The sequence below is a fragment of the Mustela nivalis genome, assembly GCF_964662115.1.
Source record: "Mustela nivalis genome assembly, chromosome: 1".
NCBI classification, from domain to species: Eukaryota; Metazoa; Chordata; class Mammalia; order Carnivora; family Mustelidae; genus Mustela; species Mustela nivalis.
In genome coordinates, this window is record NC_139020.1 from 157,122,657 (window position 1) to 157,136,818 (window position 14,162).

Genomic DNA, 14,162 nt, shown 5'->3' on the forward strand with positions numbered 1-14,162 from the left:
ACTGATAGCTTTACAGTAGCTAGAAGCCTTTTCCCTAGTATGAGGGAAAGCATGAGTTATGTGCCATCAATGTGTAACTTAGAAAAAGCCCTGTCCACGCTGACCCCGTGTGGGCTTCGCCCCGGTTTAGCCTCTGGAGCATGTCCCTCAGCGGAACAGACTTTTAAAAGTCCTGATTTTGTGCGCGGTTGCTCCGCCGCTTGCCGGGAGCCGGCCCCTCCCCCCGGAGTCTATCTTCCCATCGCTTTGGATTCACTTCTCCGCCAGTCCTACCTTTCAGAAAGTGGTTGTTTTTCTGTTTCCAGAATTGCTGTTCTTCTTCTCTTCGATCTGCCGATGGATTTTCAGGTGTTTGCAATTTTTAGATAAGCTATCTAGCTGATCTCCGGCTAGCTGAAGCAGTCTCAGCTTGCTACTTCTCCGCCAGACACATAGATCAATGGAACAGAATAGAGAGCCCAGAAATAGACCCTCAAATCTATGGTCAACTCATCTTCGACAAAGCAGGAAAGAATGTCCAATGGAAAAAAGACAGCCTCTTCAATAAATGGTGCTGGGAAAATTGGACAGCCACATGCAGAAAAATGAAATTGGACCATTTCCTTACACCACACACAAAAATAGACTCAAAATGGATGAAAGACCTCAATGTGCGAAAGGAATCCATCAAAATCCTTGAGAACACAGGCAGCAACCTCTTCGACCTCTGCCGCAGCAACATCTTCCTAGGAACAACGCAAAAGGCAAGGGAAGCAAGGGAAAAAATGAACTATTGGGATTTCATCAAGATCAAAAGCTTTTGCACAGCAAAGGAAACAGTTAACAAAATCAAAAGACAACTGCCAGAATGGGAGAAGATATTTGCAAACGACATATCAGATAAAGGACTAGTGTCCAGAATCTATAAAGAACTTAGCAAACTCAACACCCAAAGAACAAATAATCCAATCAAGAAATGGGCAGAGGACATGAACAGACATTTCTGCAAAGAAAACATCCAGATGGCCAACAGACACATGAAAAAGTGCTCCATATCACTCGGCATCAGGGAAATACAAATCAAAACCACAATGAGATATCACCTCACGCCAGTCAGAATGGCTAAAATCAACAAGTCAGGAAATGACAGATGCTGGCGAGGATGTGGAGAAAGGGGAACCCTCCTACACTGTTGGTGGGAATGCAAGCTGGTGCAGCCACTCTGGAAAACAGCGTGGAGGTTCCTCAGAATGTTGAAAATAGAACTGCCCTATGACCCAGCAATTGCACTATTGGGTATTTACCCTAAAGATACAAATGTAGTGATCCAAAGGGGCACATGCACCCGAATGTTTATAGCAGCAATGTCCACAATAGCCAAACTATGGAAAGAACCTAGATGTCCATCCACAGATGAATGGATCAAGAAGATGTGGTATATATACACAATGGAATACTATGCAGCCATCAAAAGAAATGAAATCTTGCCATTTGCAACAACATGGATGGAACTAGAGCGTATCATGCTTAGCGAAATAAGTCAAGCAGAGAAAGACAACTATCATATGATCTCCCTGATATGAGGAAGTGGTGATGCAACATGGAGGCCTAAGTGGGTAGAAGAAGAATAAATGAAACAAGATGGGATTGGGAGGGAGACTAACCATAAGTGACTCTTAATCTCACAAAACAAACTGAGGGTTGCTGGGGGGAGGGGGTTTGGGAGAAGGGGGTGGGATTATGGACATTGGGGAGGGTATGTGCTTTGGTGAGTGCTGTGAAGTGTGTAAACCTGGTGATTCACAGACCTGTACCCCTGGGGATAAAAATATATGTTTATAAAAAATAAAAAGTTAAAATAAATAAATAAATAAATAAAATCTTAAAAAGAAAAAAAAGAAAAAGCCCTGTCATGGATCCATCATTCTGCTATCATCTTTCCTGAAGCTGTTTCCAAACGTATGTGCAGAAGCACAAGGGTTGAGCCATAGGCTTAAAACCTGAGGCACAATTCCGGGGAAATGGAGCTGTATACTAACATCTTGTTTCACGATGGTGGAAGAAGTTTCAAAATAGGCATATGGAAGGGAAAAGAAGAGGCCATGTCCTTATCTCTGACTAACAAGTCTGCGAGTAGGAAACGTTGCACGGATGTGTGTTTCCAGTACTCGTTGTAAGTGTCAAGCCGGTCTGCAGCAAACCTAAGGAACTGGCCATTGACTTATATCTGAAAATATCACTATGGGAAAATGTAGTTCATAATACAGCTTCAACTCCCCAGAAGAAAGAAGTCTTTCCAAAGTTCTGTGTGAAAGCCAAGACAATGTGCCATATGTTGCTCTCATAGACACTAACCTCTGTGGGGTGCCACGGTCAACCTAAAGAATTCTCTGCACATGTATGTATGGAAGCATAAAGGGTAGTGCCATCTCTTTCAGTCCAGGGACCACAGTGTAGGGTAAACTTATTTCAAAGTATGGTTTACCCAGTGTGGGTAAACTTATTTCAACTTCCTGAAGATAGAAGCATTTCAGAAAGGGCATGCAAGAACCTATGGAAAATGACATACACTCACCTGTGGGAAACGCATCTGTGAAGAATGAAGAGGTCCCTGAAATCTTGGAAAGCACTAAAGATTCTGGAGACTTGGTCAATGTCAGAGTGATCAGCTAAGAACCAGGAAAAAGAATGTGTCACCTGGATCCCTGCATTCCCTCGAGAATGTGAAAGCGTTTTGGTGACTTATCTAGTGAACTGCAAGAAAGAATGTATCACCTGGATCCTTGCATTTCCTCAAAAATGTGAAAGTGTTTTAGTGACTCAACTAGTGAACAATGCCACAATGATATGATCTGCCCTGACAGTCGAAGGCCAAAGCTAGAGCCTCACCCTGATGCTGGCCCGCCATTCAGCTCTTGGGGTATTCCTCCACACACCTACCTAGTGGACCCCTATGGTCAGCCACAAGGAAGTTTGAACCCTAGTCCTTTAAAAGTATGTGTGGATACACAGGTAATGCCCATGTACTTAGCTCTGAGAAATATGCCTGACTAGCATGGAATTTATAACAAACATATTGTTTCATGGAGATACAAGCATTTTCAGGGTATGTGTGGAAACATAAGGAGAGTAAGTCTATTTGCTTCAATCAAAGAAGAAACACAGTAGATGAAGCTTCTGTCAATTGTTAACTTTCCAGTAGCTAAAACCTTGATCATAGTATGTGTGAATGCCTAAGGGAGGTGCCATAATGTGTCCCATAGAAAAGGTGCTGTGGAGGATCTGTCAATTGGCTAACATCTTCTTTCCTGAAGCTAGCATTTCCAAATGTATGTACAGAAGCACAAGGAAAGAGCCATATGCTTAAAATCTGAGGCACCAATCCAAGATGAATGGAGCTGCACACTAACATCTTGTTTCCCGACTGTGGAAGCAGACTCAAAATAGAGGTCTGGAAGGCAAAGGAGGAGACCATGTCATTAACTCTGGGAAACAATTCTCAGGGAAATTTTCCACAGAACTTTTCCAAGTTGTCATTGTAAGTGTCAAGCCAGTCTGTATGCTTAAGGAACAGACGGTTAACTTATCTCAGGAAACACCACTGTGGGGAAATGTGGTTCATCATACAGCTGCCACTGTGCAGAAGAAAGAAACCATTCCCAGGTGTGTGTCAAAGCAAAATCAAAAGGCCATATGCTGATCTCTGAGAAACAAACGTGTGTGGGGTGCCACAGTCAACCTCTAGAAGTGTATGCATGTATGCGTGTATGTGTGGACACGTAAAGGAACATGCCATCTTCTGGAGTCTAGTGACCACAATGTTGGTAAGACTGTCTTTCGAATAACCACTTCCTCCTGAAGATAGAAGCCTTTCAGAAAGGGCTTGCCTGAACATATGGATAATTACATCCTCTTAGCATATGCCCAGTGTGTGTGTGAGATTCATATGATGAATTCCTGTGGTAAATATGTGGTGATGTGAGGCATGGGTGAGGGGTTGAGTTGTGGCATGTAGGCAGTATATGCATAGTGTGTGGCTGCTGTCTGTGGGGTGATTTTTTTGTTGCTTGTGGAGTGTGTGTGAGGGAAATAGGTGACATGATTGTCTATAGGTGAGTGTAGTGTGTTTGCAGTGAGGTGGTGCTTTTGTGTTTTTATGGGTGGTGTGTGTTGGAGATATGTGTTTTGTGTGGAATAGGTGTAGAGGGTGGGAGCATAGGGTGGTGTGTGCTGCCTCAATGATGTGGGTAGGTGCATGTGTTCTATATGTTGTCTGTGTCATGTCTATATTGTTTGTGATGTACATGCAAAAATTGGGTCAATGATGAGTGGTATGAATTGGTTGGATGTGTGTTATACAAGGGGTTTTGGCATGGGGTGTGTCTTGTATTTTTGTTGGGCATAGTTTCTATGGCATTGGGTGTGTGCTTGTGCTGTAGGGATGGCGTGTGTTGGAGGTGTGATGTGCTGTGAGGGAAGTGTTCCCTATGTTTGCTGTCCTTCTGGTGTGTGTGTGTGCTATGAGTGCTGTATGTAATGTTCATGGGTCTTCATGGTACATGTGTGTGTGGTGTATGGGTGGTACCTGTCTCTTGGTGACTTACCCATGTTGGTGTTGTAGATGTGGTGTGACTCTTCTGGGTATTATGTGTGCCGCTTCTGGAATTTTTTGGTGGTGTGCGTGTTTGGCCTCATTGTGACATTTTGGGGTCGTGTGTGTATTGTGCCTGTGTAGTGGTGTGGTGCCTGTGTGTGTGTGGCATGGGTGCTGGGTATTTAGTATTGGTGGAGCGCATGCCTGTAGGCTTTGTGTGTGTGTCTGGCCATGTGTGTATGTGACATACATGTTGTGTGTGTGAGAGGTATGTGTGATGTATTTATGAGGTCTAGGGGAGGGGAATGGGTCATCCATGAAGTTGGAGTGTTGTGTCTGTCATGCATGTGAGTTTCGGTAGGATATGGGCTGTGTGTGCCTCTATGTGTTTGTCTGTAACACGGATGCTCCATGCAGATGATATATATGTGTAGATTATATGGGGCGTTTTGTGTGTGACTGTGCTGAATATGAGGTCAATGAAATGTGTGTGTATGGTGTATGTCTGCTGTGTATGGTTTTGGATGGGTGTGTGTAGAGTAGGTGTGTAGCATGCCTTCTGTGTTTTGCACGCATTGTGTGTGAGTGCTTGTGGTGTATCGTGAGCTTGGGGAGTGTTTTCTATATATCTCTGATAGGCATGTGCTATGTGTGTCCTGTGAGTTTTGGGTGTGGTGTATGTTGTATCTGGGCACTGTATGTGGTGATGGGATGGTCATATGCATTCATGTGTGTGTGGTGCAGGTGTGCTGTGTGTGGTGTATGTGTCTTCTGTGTGTTTTCTGTGTGATGTGTGAATGCAGTGTAAATGTGTGTGTTCTATGTAGTAGTGGTGTGCTTATGGTGTATGTCTAATATGGGTGCACTCTCTTGGTAGTGTATGAGTGTATGTTGAATGTGTGCTGTGTGTTCTATTGGTGCGTTGTTGGCAGGCAATGGGTTGTGCATGGTGTGTATGTGTAGTTGGTGCTGTTGACATGTGATGGAATACATCAGTGTACATTGATTTCATGGAGCCTGTAGGGTGTGCCTTGGTATGTGTTATATGCAGCAAGGGAGGTCATGTGTTTGGTGATTGTACAGGTAATCATCAGTGCACTGACACAGTACCTTCTGCAGTGCCTGCAGAGGGTTGGAAGACCATCATTTTTGTGAGGATATCAGACACCAATTATGGTCACTGCAACAGGAAAAAAGCGAGAATTTGTCAAAATCTGGGACGATTCTGTGTGAGTGAGAGCTCCAAGACACCTGACTATGCGCCAAGATACAGTTCAAAATATGGAAGGTTATGGGAGTGCCTATGAAGAGGATCCACACAGGAAAGGAAACAAATGGAAAAATCAACCTGGGAAGGAGAGAACTAAGTTTGCTTCCCTTCACCCCAGGAATGAAGCCAACTCCCATCCAAACTGCTCATTTGGCCTACACACAAATGTTTCCTCCTGAGCCTCTTCAGACACCTGAAGTTTCTGGATGTCCCAGGTGTTCTGAAACCCAGTTTGGAGGGGCCTTGCATTCAACATTAAGCACAGCCCTGAGAACTCTGTGGAAGTCTCCTCTTTCAAGGGAGCATATTGCTCTTAGATAGAGACACGGAATGATCCATAGGGATCCTCTAGGTACAGATAAGGAGAAAAGGTGAGGAGCACCTGGTGGGCTCTGTGGGTTAAGTATCTGACTCTTTGTTGCAGCTGAGGTCATGATCTCATGAGTTGTGGAATGGAGCCACTTGTCCAGGTGTGTGCTCTGTGGGGAAACTACATGAAGAATCTCTCATTTTGCCCCTCTCCCAATTGATGCACCTTTCCCATCCCTCTCTCTCACAAAAAAACAACAGTAACAGTGTTCTGAATGGAACCACTAGCCCAATCTCCCAAAGAGCTGGAATTTTCAGGACTAAAAAACACCTCTGGGCTCGTGCAAAGGGAAATTTCCACTGGCTACACCAGAGTGTTGGTCAGCAAGAGGCTTCCATTCTTCTTTTAGAAATAGAGGGACAAAGTATGCCCTTGGAACTTTCTCCTGCCCTTCAAGCCAGTGCCTGGAGATAGCAGTTGCTCAGGGGAAGCAGATAATTCCTCTCTATGGATGCTCTTGTGTCTGCAACTGGGCCTTCAGTCAATATTCACTGAATATGTGCTGAAAGAGCCCTCACCAGGACCAGCAGAATACTGTCTGCCCTCGCCATCTGGTCTTCAGAAGGGAGGCATTAGAGTGAGTCAAAGAATAGAGCCATCTGACCACCCATTCCAGCCCTTACTCCATGCAGTGAAGCAGCATGCAGTCACAAGAAGGAACACCAGATTTTTTGCCATATCTGACCCTGACAGCTCTCACTGAGCACAGGACCACGAGGGAAACTTGCCACCGACCACTGAGTGTTGGCTGTGTGAGTGACAGCTCTATATCCCACCAATGTGAACCAAAGAAAGTTTGGCATTTCAGTAAGCTTGGGAGAAGGGCTACAGGAGGGCCAATGTTGTCCATTCCAATGGGAATGAAATAACTCTGACAATTGTTTTAACTTTGTTTCCCTTTGCTACAGAGATATGACCAGGTGTCTCTCAAAACCTCCGGCCCAGTCTCTGCTGCCATATTACAATCCCCTCTCCTTCCCAATGTCCATGTATTTCTGAGACCAAATTGCAAGGGATCCTGGGGCCCAAACTAATGCACAGGCCCAAGGGTTCAGCCAGACTCCCAGGTTAAAGGAGAGAATAAAGCTATGAGATATGGGATCCAAATGGCCTCAAGACTGAAGCTAGTGTGGAAGGAGATTCAGTGGATGGAAGTGGATACAGAGGGCCAGAGTTCCTCAGTAGAGATGAGACTGTGATAATGTCAGAAAGGAAATGACTAGCAAGCACACTTTCCTAGTGAGTTCGCCATATCAGGAATAAAAAACATCTGTGCCTGGACAAAGGGACCCTCCATTTGCTCCACCTGAGTGTCTTGTCAGCAAGAAATCTGAATTCTATTTGCTGAATGAGAGAGAAAACATCTGGCCTTGGCTCCATTTCCTGTCCTTCTGATCAGTGGTTACAGGTAGGAGTGGCTCAGGGAGAGCAGGGGTGCTTTGGGCAGTGACTCTCAAGTGTTTTGAATGGGCACTCAACCAGGCAAGGCCTCTTTCTGAACAGGCCATGCTGATAAGCATTCTGAGCAGGGGTAAGCTATCTTTTCTTTGTAATGAAGGCATGTAAAAAATCCTGCAGAGAGACACAACCCAAGTATGTATCAGCAGGCTGACACCAGTCAAGCAAGAAGCAGGTGTGTGTGTGTGTGTGTGTGTGTGTGTGTGTGTGTGTGTGCTTCTTTGTTCATTATATGAGGAAAGTATGTTACCGGTGGTCATGTTCGTGGAGTGTGTGTAACTGTGCGTGTGTAGTGGTGTTGATTCAGTATTATGAGTCTGACAGGTGGTCTGGCCTTTGAGGTGTATGTGTGGTTATATATAGGTGTGTTGAATAGGTGAGTGTATCTCTGTGCTAGAGTGTGTTGTTTGTGTGTGTAGTTCATAAGTCATACGTATATGGTGTGTATCTTGTGTGTTGTATGTGGGGTTGCTATGTAATGGAGATGTGTTAGGTATGGTGTATATTTGATGTTTATTTAGTGTATAAGGGTCATGTGGTATATAGTGTATATGTATGCTATATATGCAATATGTCTTTGGGGTATGTGTTGTATGTGGTGTTTGTTACTTTGTTCCTGCTATATGTGCAGTGAAGTTTTGTGAACTGTTTGCTGAGTTTGATGTGTCTGTGGTGTGTGTGTGTGTGTGTGTGTGTGTGTGTGTGTGGCTTGTTGCCTTTCTATGTGGTCTCTGTGTGGTATGCTTCTGGATGATGCATGTTGTGACTGGTGAATCATGGTGTGTGTATGGTGTTTGTGTTGTGTATGCTCAGTGGACTTTTTAGTGGGCTAACTGTTGTGAATTTCTCATATATGTGGGGTGTCTGTTGCTATGTGACCTGTGCATGTGTAGTGTATGCATTTCATTTACACTGCTTGTGTAGGGTGCATTGAATTGTGTAAAGTATGGATGTGTGTGTGGGTTTGGTGTGGTTTCCATGTATGCATTTGGTGTATGTCTGGTGTGTGTATGAGATTAATATGATGAATTCCTGGGGTACATGTGTGGTTATGTGAGGTGTGGGTGAGTGGCAGAGTTGTGGCATGTAGGCAGTGTATGCAGGGTGTGTGGGTGCTGTATGTGTGGTGATTTCTTTGTTACCTGTGGAGTGTGTGTGAGGGGAATGGGTGGCATGATTGTCTATAGCTGTGTGTAGTGTTTGTGGTGTGGTGGTGCCTTTGTGTTTCTATGGGTGCTGTGCATTGGAGATATGTGTTGTGTGTGGAATAGGTGAAGTGCATGTGCAATGAAGAAATCAAACACTCTCTCTTTGCAGATGACATGATATTTTATATGGAAAACCCAAAAGACTCCACCACCAAACTGCTAGAGCTCATACAGCAATTCAGTAATGTGGCAGGATACAATGTCAATGTACAGAAATCAGTGACTTTCTTATACACTAACAATGAAAATACAGAAAGGGAAATTAGAGAATCGATTCCATTTACTATAGCACCAAGAACCATAAGATACTGGGAACCAACCTAACCAAAGAGGTAAAAGATCTGTACTTGAGAAACTGAAGAACACTCATGAAAGAATTCAAAGAAGACACTAAAACATGGATCAGAATAAACATTATTAAAATTTCTATACTGCTTAGAGCAATCTATACATTCTTTTTTTAATTATTTATTTTCAGAAAAACAGTATTCATTATTTTTTCACCACATCCAGTGCTCCATTCAATCCGTGCCCTCTATAATACCCACCACCTGGTACCCGAACCCCCCACCCCCCCTGCCACTTCAAACCCCTCAGATTGTTTTTCAGAGTCCATAGTCTCTCATGATTCACCTCCCCTTCCAATTTACCCCAACTCCCTTCTCCTAACACCCCTTGTCCTCCATGCTATCTGTTAAGCTCCACAAATAAGTGAAACCATATGATAATTGACCCTCTCTGCTTGACTTATTTCACTCAGCATAATCTCTTCCAGTCCCGTCCATGTTGCTACAAAAGTTGGGTATTCGTCCTTTCTTTTTTTTTAAATCTTTTTTTTAAGATTTTATTTATTTATTTGACAGAGATTACAAGTAGGCAGAGAGAGAAAGGAGGAAGCAGGCTCCCTGCTGAGCAGAGAGCCCGATGCGGAACTCGATCCCAGGACCCTGAGATCATGACCTGAGCCGAAGGCAGCGGCTTAACCCACTGAGCCACCCAGGCGCCTCTGGGTATTTGTCATTTCTGATGGAGGCATAATACTCCATAGTGTATATGGACCACATCTTCCTTATCCATTCGTCCGTTGAAGGGCATCTTGGTTCTTTCCACACAGTTTGGCGACCGTGGGGTACAGATGGCCCTTTTTTTCACGACATCTGTATCTTTGGGGTAAATACCCAGGAGTGCAATGGCAGGGTCATAGGGAACTTCTATTTTTAATTTCTTGAGGAATCTCCACACTGTTCTCCAAAGAGGCTGCACCAACTTGCATACCCACCAACAGTGGAAGAGGGTTCCCCTTTCTCCACATCCTCCCCGACACATGTTGTTTCCTATTTTGTTAATTTTGGCCATTTTAACTGGTGTAAGGTAATATCTCAATGTGGTTTTAATTTTAATCTCCCTGAGGGCTAATGACGATGAACATTTTTTCATGTGTCTGGTAGCCATTTGTATGTCTTCATTGGAGAAGTGTCTGTTCATATCTTCTGCCCATTTTTTTGATATGTTTGCCTGTTTCATGTGTGTTGAGTTTGAGGAGTTCATTATAGATCCTGGATATCAACCTTTTCTCTGTACTGTCATTTGCAAATATCTTCTCCCATTCCGTGGGTTCCCTCTTTGTTTTGTTGACTGTTTCCTTTGCTGTGCAGAAGCTTTTGATTTAATGAAGTCCCAAAAGTTTATTTTCGCTTTAGTTTCTTTTGCCTTTGGAGACATATCTTGAAAGAAGTTTCTGTGGCTGAAATCGACGAGATTACTGCCTATGTTCTCCTCTAGGAGTCTGATGGATTCCTGTCTCACATTGAGGTCTTTTATCCATTTTGAGTTGATCTTTGTGTACCGTGTAAGAGAATGGTCCAGTTTCGTTCTTCTACATATAGCTGTCCAGTTTTCCCAGCACCATTTATTTAAGAGACTGTCTTTTTTCCACTGTCATTTTTTCCTGTTTTGTCAAAGATTAATTGACCATAGAGTTAAGGGTCCATATCTGGGCTCTCTACTCTGTTCTACTGGTCTATGTGTCTGTTTTTATGCCAGTACCATGCTGTCTTGATGATCACAGATTTGTAGTAAAGCTTAAAATCAGGTAATGTGATGCCCCCAGCTTTATTTTTGTTTTTCAACCTTTCCTTAGCAATTCGGAGTCTCTTCTGATTCCATACAAATTTTTGGATTATTTGCTCCAGCTCTTTTTAGAATACCGGTGGAATTTTGATCGGAATAGCATTAAAATTATAGATTGCTGTAGGCAGTATAGACATTTTACCAATGTTTATTCTTCCAATCCAAGAGCATGGAATGGTCTTCCATCTTTTTGTGTCTTCAATTTCTTTCATGAGTGTTCTGTAATTGCTCGAGTACAGATCCTTTACCTCTTTGGTTAGGTTTATTCCCAGGTATCTTATGGTTCTTGGTGCTATAGTAAATGGAATCGATTCTCTAATTTCCCTTTCTGCATTTTCATTGTTAGTGTATAAGAAAGCCACTGATTTCTGCACATTGACTTTGTATCCTGCCACGTTGCAGGATGAGTTCCAGTAGTTTGGGGGTGGAGTCTTCTGGGTTTTCCATATAAAGAATCATGTCATCTGCGAAAAGAGAGAGTTTGACTTCTTTATTGCCAATTTGGATACCTTTTATTTCTCTTTGTTGTCTGATTTTGCTAGGATTTCTAATACTATGTTGAACAAGAGTGATAAAAGTGGGCATCCTTGTCTTGTTCCTGATCTCAACGGGAAGGCTGCAAGCTTTTTCCCATGGAGGATGATATTTGCTGTTGGTCTTTCATAGATAGATTTTATGAAGTTCTGGAATGTTCCCACTATCCCTATACTTTGAAGCATTTTAATCAGGAACGAATTCTGGGTTTTGTCAAATGCTTTTTCTGCATCAACTGAGAGGACCATGTATTTCTTCTCTCTTCTCTTATTGGTTTGTTCTATCACATTGATTGATTTGCCAATGTTGAACCATCCTTGAAACCCAGGGATGAATCCCACCTGATCATGGTGGATAATCTTTTTAATGTGCTGTTGGATCCTGTTGGCTAGGATCTTGTTGAGAATCTTAGCATCCATATTCATCAGTGATATTGGTCTGAAATTCTCCTTTTTGGTAGGGTCGTTGCCTGGTTTGGGGATCAGGGTAATGCTGGCTTCATAGAAAGAGTTTCCATTTTTTGAAACAGCTTCAGGAGAATAGGTGTTATTTCCTCTTTGAAAGTTTGGTAGAATTCCCCAGGGAATCCGTCAGGTCCTGGGCTCTTGCCTTTTGGGAGGTTCTGGATTACTGCTTCAATCTCCTTACTAGATAATGGTCTATTCAGGTTGTCAATTTCTTCCTGGTTCAATTTTGGGAGTTTATAGTTTTCCAGGAATGCATCCATTTCACCTAGGTTGCTTAGCTTATTGGCATATAACTGTTGATAATAACTTCTGATGATTGTTTCTACTTCCTTGGTGTTTTTTGTGATCTCTCCCTTTTCATTCACAATTTTACTAATTTGAGCTTTCTCTCTTTTCTTTTGGATTAATGTGGCCAATGGTTTATTGATCTTATTCTTTCAAAAGAACAGCTTCTAGTTTCATTGGTACATTCTACAGTATCTCTGGTTTCTACCTCATTGATCTCTGCTCTAATCTTGATTATTTCCCTTCTTACATGTGGAGGTAGTTTGATTTGTTGTTGATTCTCCAATTCTTTAAGGTGTAGAGACAGCTGGTGTGTTCTGGATTTTTCAATTTTTTTGAGGGAGGCTTGGATGGCAATGTATTTCCCCCTTAGGACTGCCTTTGCTGTATCCCATAGGTTTTGGACCAAAGTGTCTTCATTCTTATTGGTTTCCATAAATTGTTTCAGTTCTTCTTTGATCTCCTGGTTGATCCAAGCATTCTTTTTTTTTATTTTTTTATTAATTTATTTATTTTCAGAAAAACAGTATTCATTATTTTTGCACCACACCCAGTGCTCCATGCAATCCGTGCCCTCTATAATACCCACCACCTGGTACCCCAACCTCCCACCCCCTCGCCACTTCAAACCCCTCAGATTGTTTTTCAGAGTCCATCGTCTCTCATGATTCACCTCCCCTTCCAATTTACCCCAACTCCTTTCTCCTCTCTAACACCCCTTGTCCTCCATGATATTTGTTATGCTCCACAAATAAGTGAAACCATATGATAATTGACTCTCTCTGCTTGACTGATTTCACTCAGCATAATCTCTTCCAGTCCCGTCCATGTTGCTACAAAAGTTGGGTATTCATCCTTTCTGATGGAGGCATAATAGTCCATAGTGTATATGGACCACATCTTCCTTATCCATTCGTCCCTGGAAGGGCATCTTGGTTCTTTCCACAGTTTGGCGACTGTGGCCATTGCTGCTATAAACATTGGGGTACAGATGGCCCTTCTTTTCACAACATCTGTATCTTTGGGGTAAATACCCAGTAGTGCAATTGCAGGGTCATAGAGAAGTTCTATTTTTAATTTCTTGAGAAATCTCCAATCATTCTTAAACAAGGTGTTCTTTAGCTTCCAGGTGTTTGAGTTCTCTCCAAACTTTTCCTTGTGATTGCACTCCAGTTTCAAAGCATTGTGATCTGAGAATATGCAGGGAATAATCTCAGTCTTTTGGTATTGGTCGAGTCCTGATTTGTTACCCAGTATATCATCTATTCTGGAGAAGGTTCCATGTGCACTTGAGAAGAATGAGTATTCTGTTGTTTTAGGGTGGAATGTTCTGTAAATATCTATGAGGTCCATTTGGTCCCATGTGTCATTCAATGCTCTTGTTTATTAATTTTCTGCTTGGATGATCTATTTCTGAGAGAGGCATGTTAAGATCTTACTATTAATTTATTCATATCAATATGACTCTTTATCTTGATTAATAGTTTTCTTATGTTATTGGCTGCTCCCACATTGGGGGCATAGATATTTACAATTGTTATATCATCTTGGTTGATAGTCCCTTTAAGGGTTATGTAGTGTCCTTCTGTATCTCTGACTATGGTCTTTAGTTTAAAAATAATTTATTTGATATGAGAATCACTACCCCAGCCTTCTTTTGAAGCCCATTGGCATGAAAGATGCTTCTCCATCCCTTCACTTTCAGTCTGGGTGTATCTTTAGGTCAAAATGGGTCTCTTGTAGACAACATATGGGTGGGTCCTGTCATTTTATCCAATCTACAACCCTGTGCTGTTTTATGGGCGCATTTAGGCCATTCACATTGAGAGTGATTATTGAGAGATATGTTTTTATTGACATTGTGTTA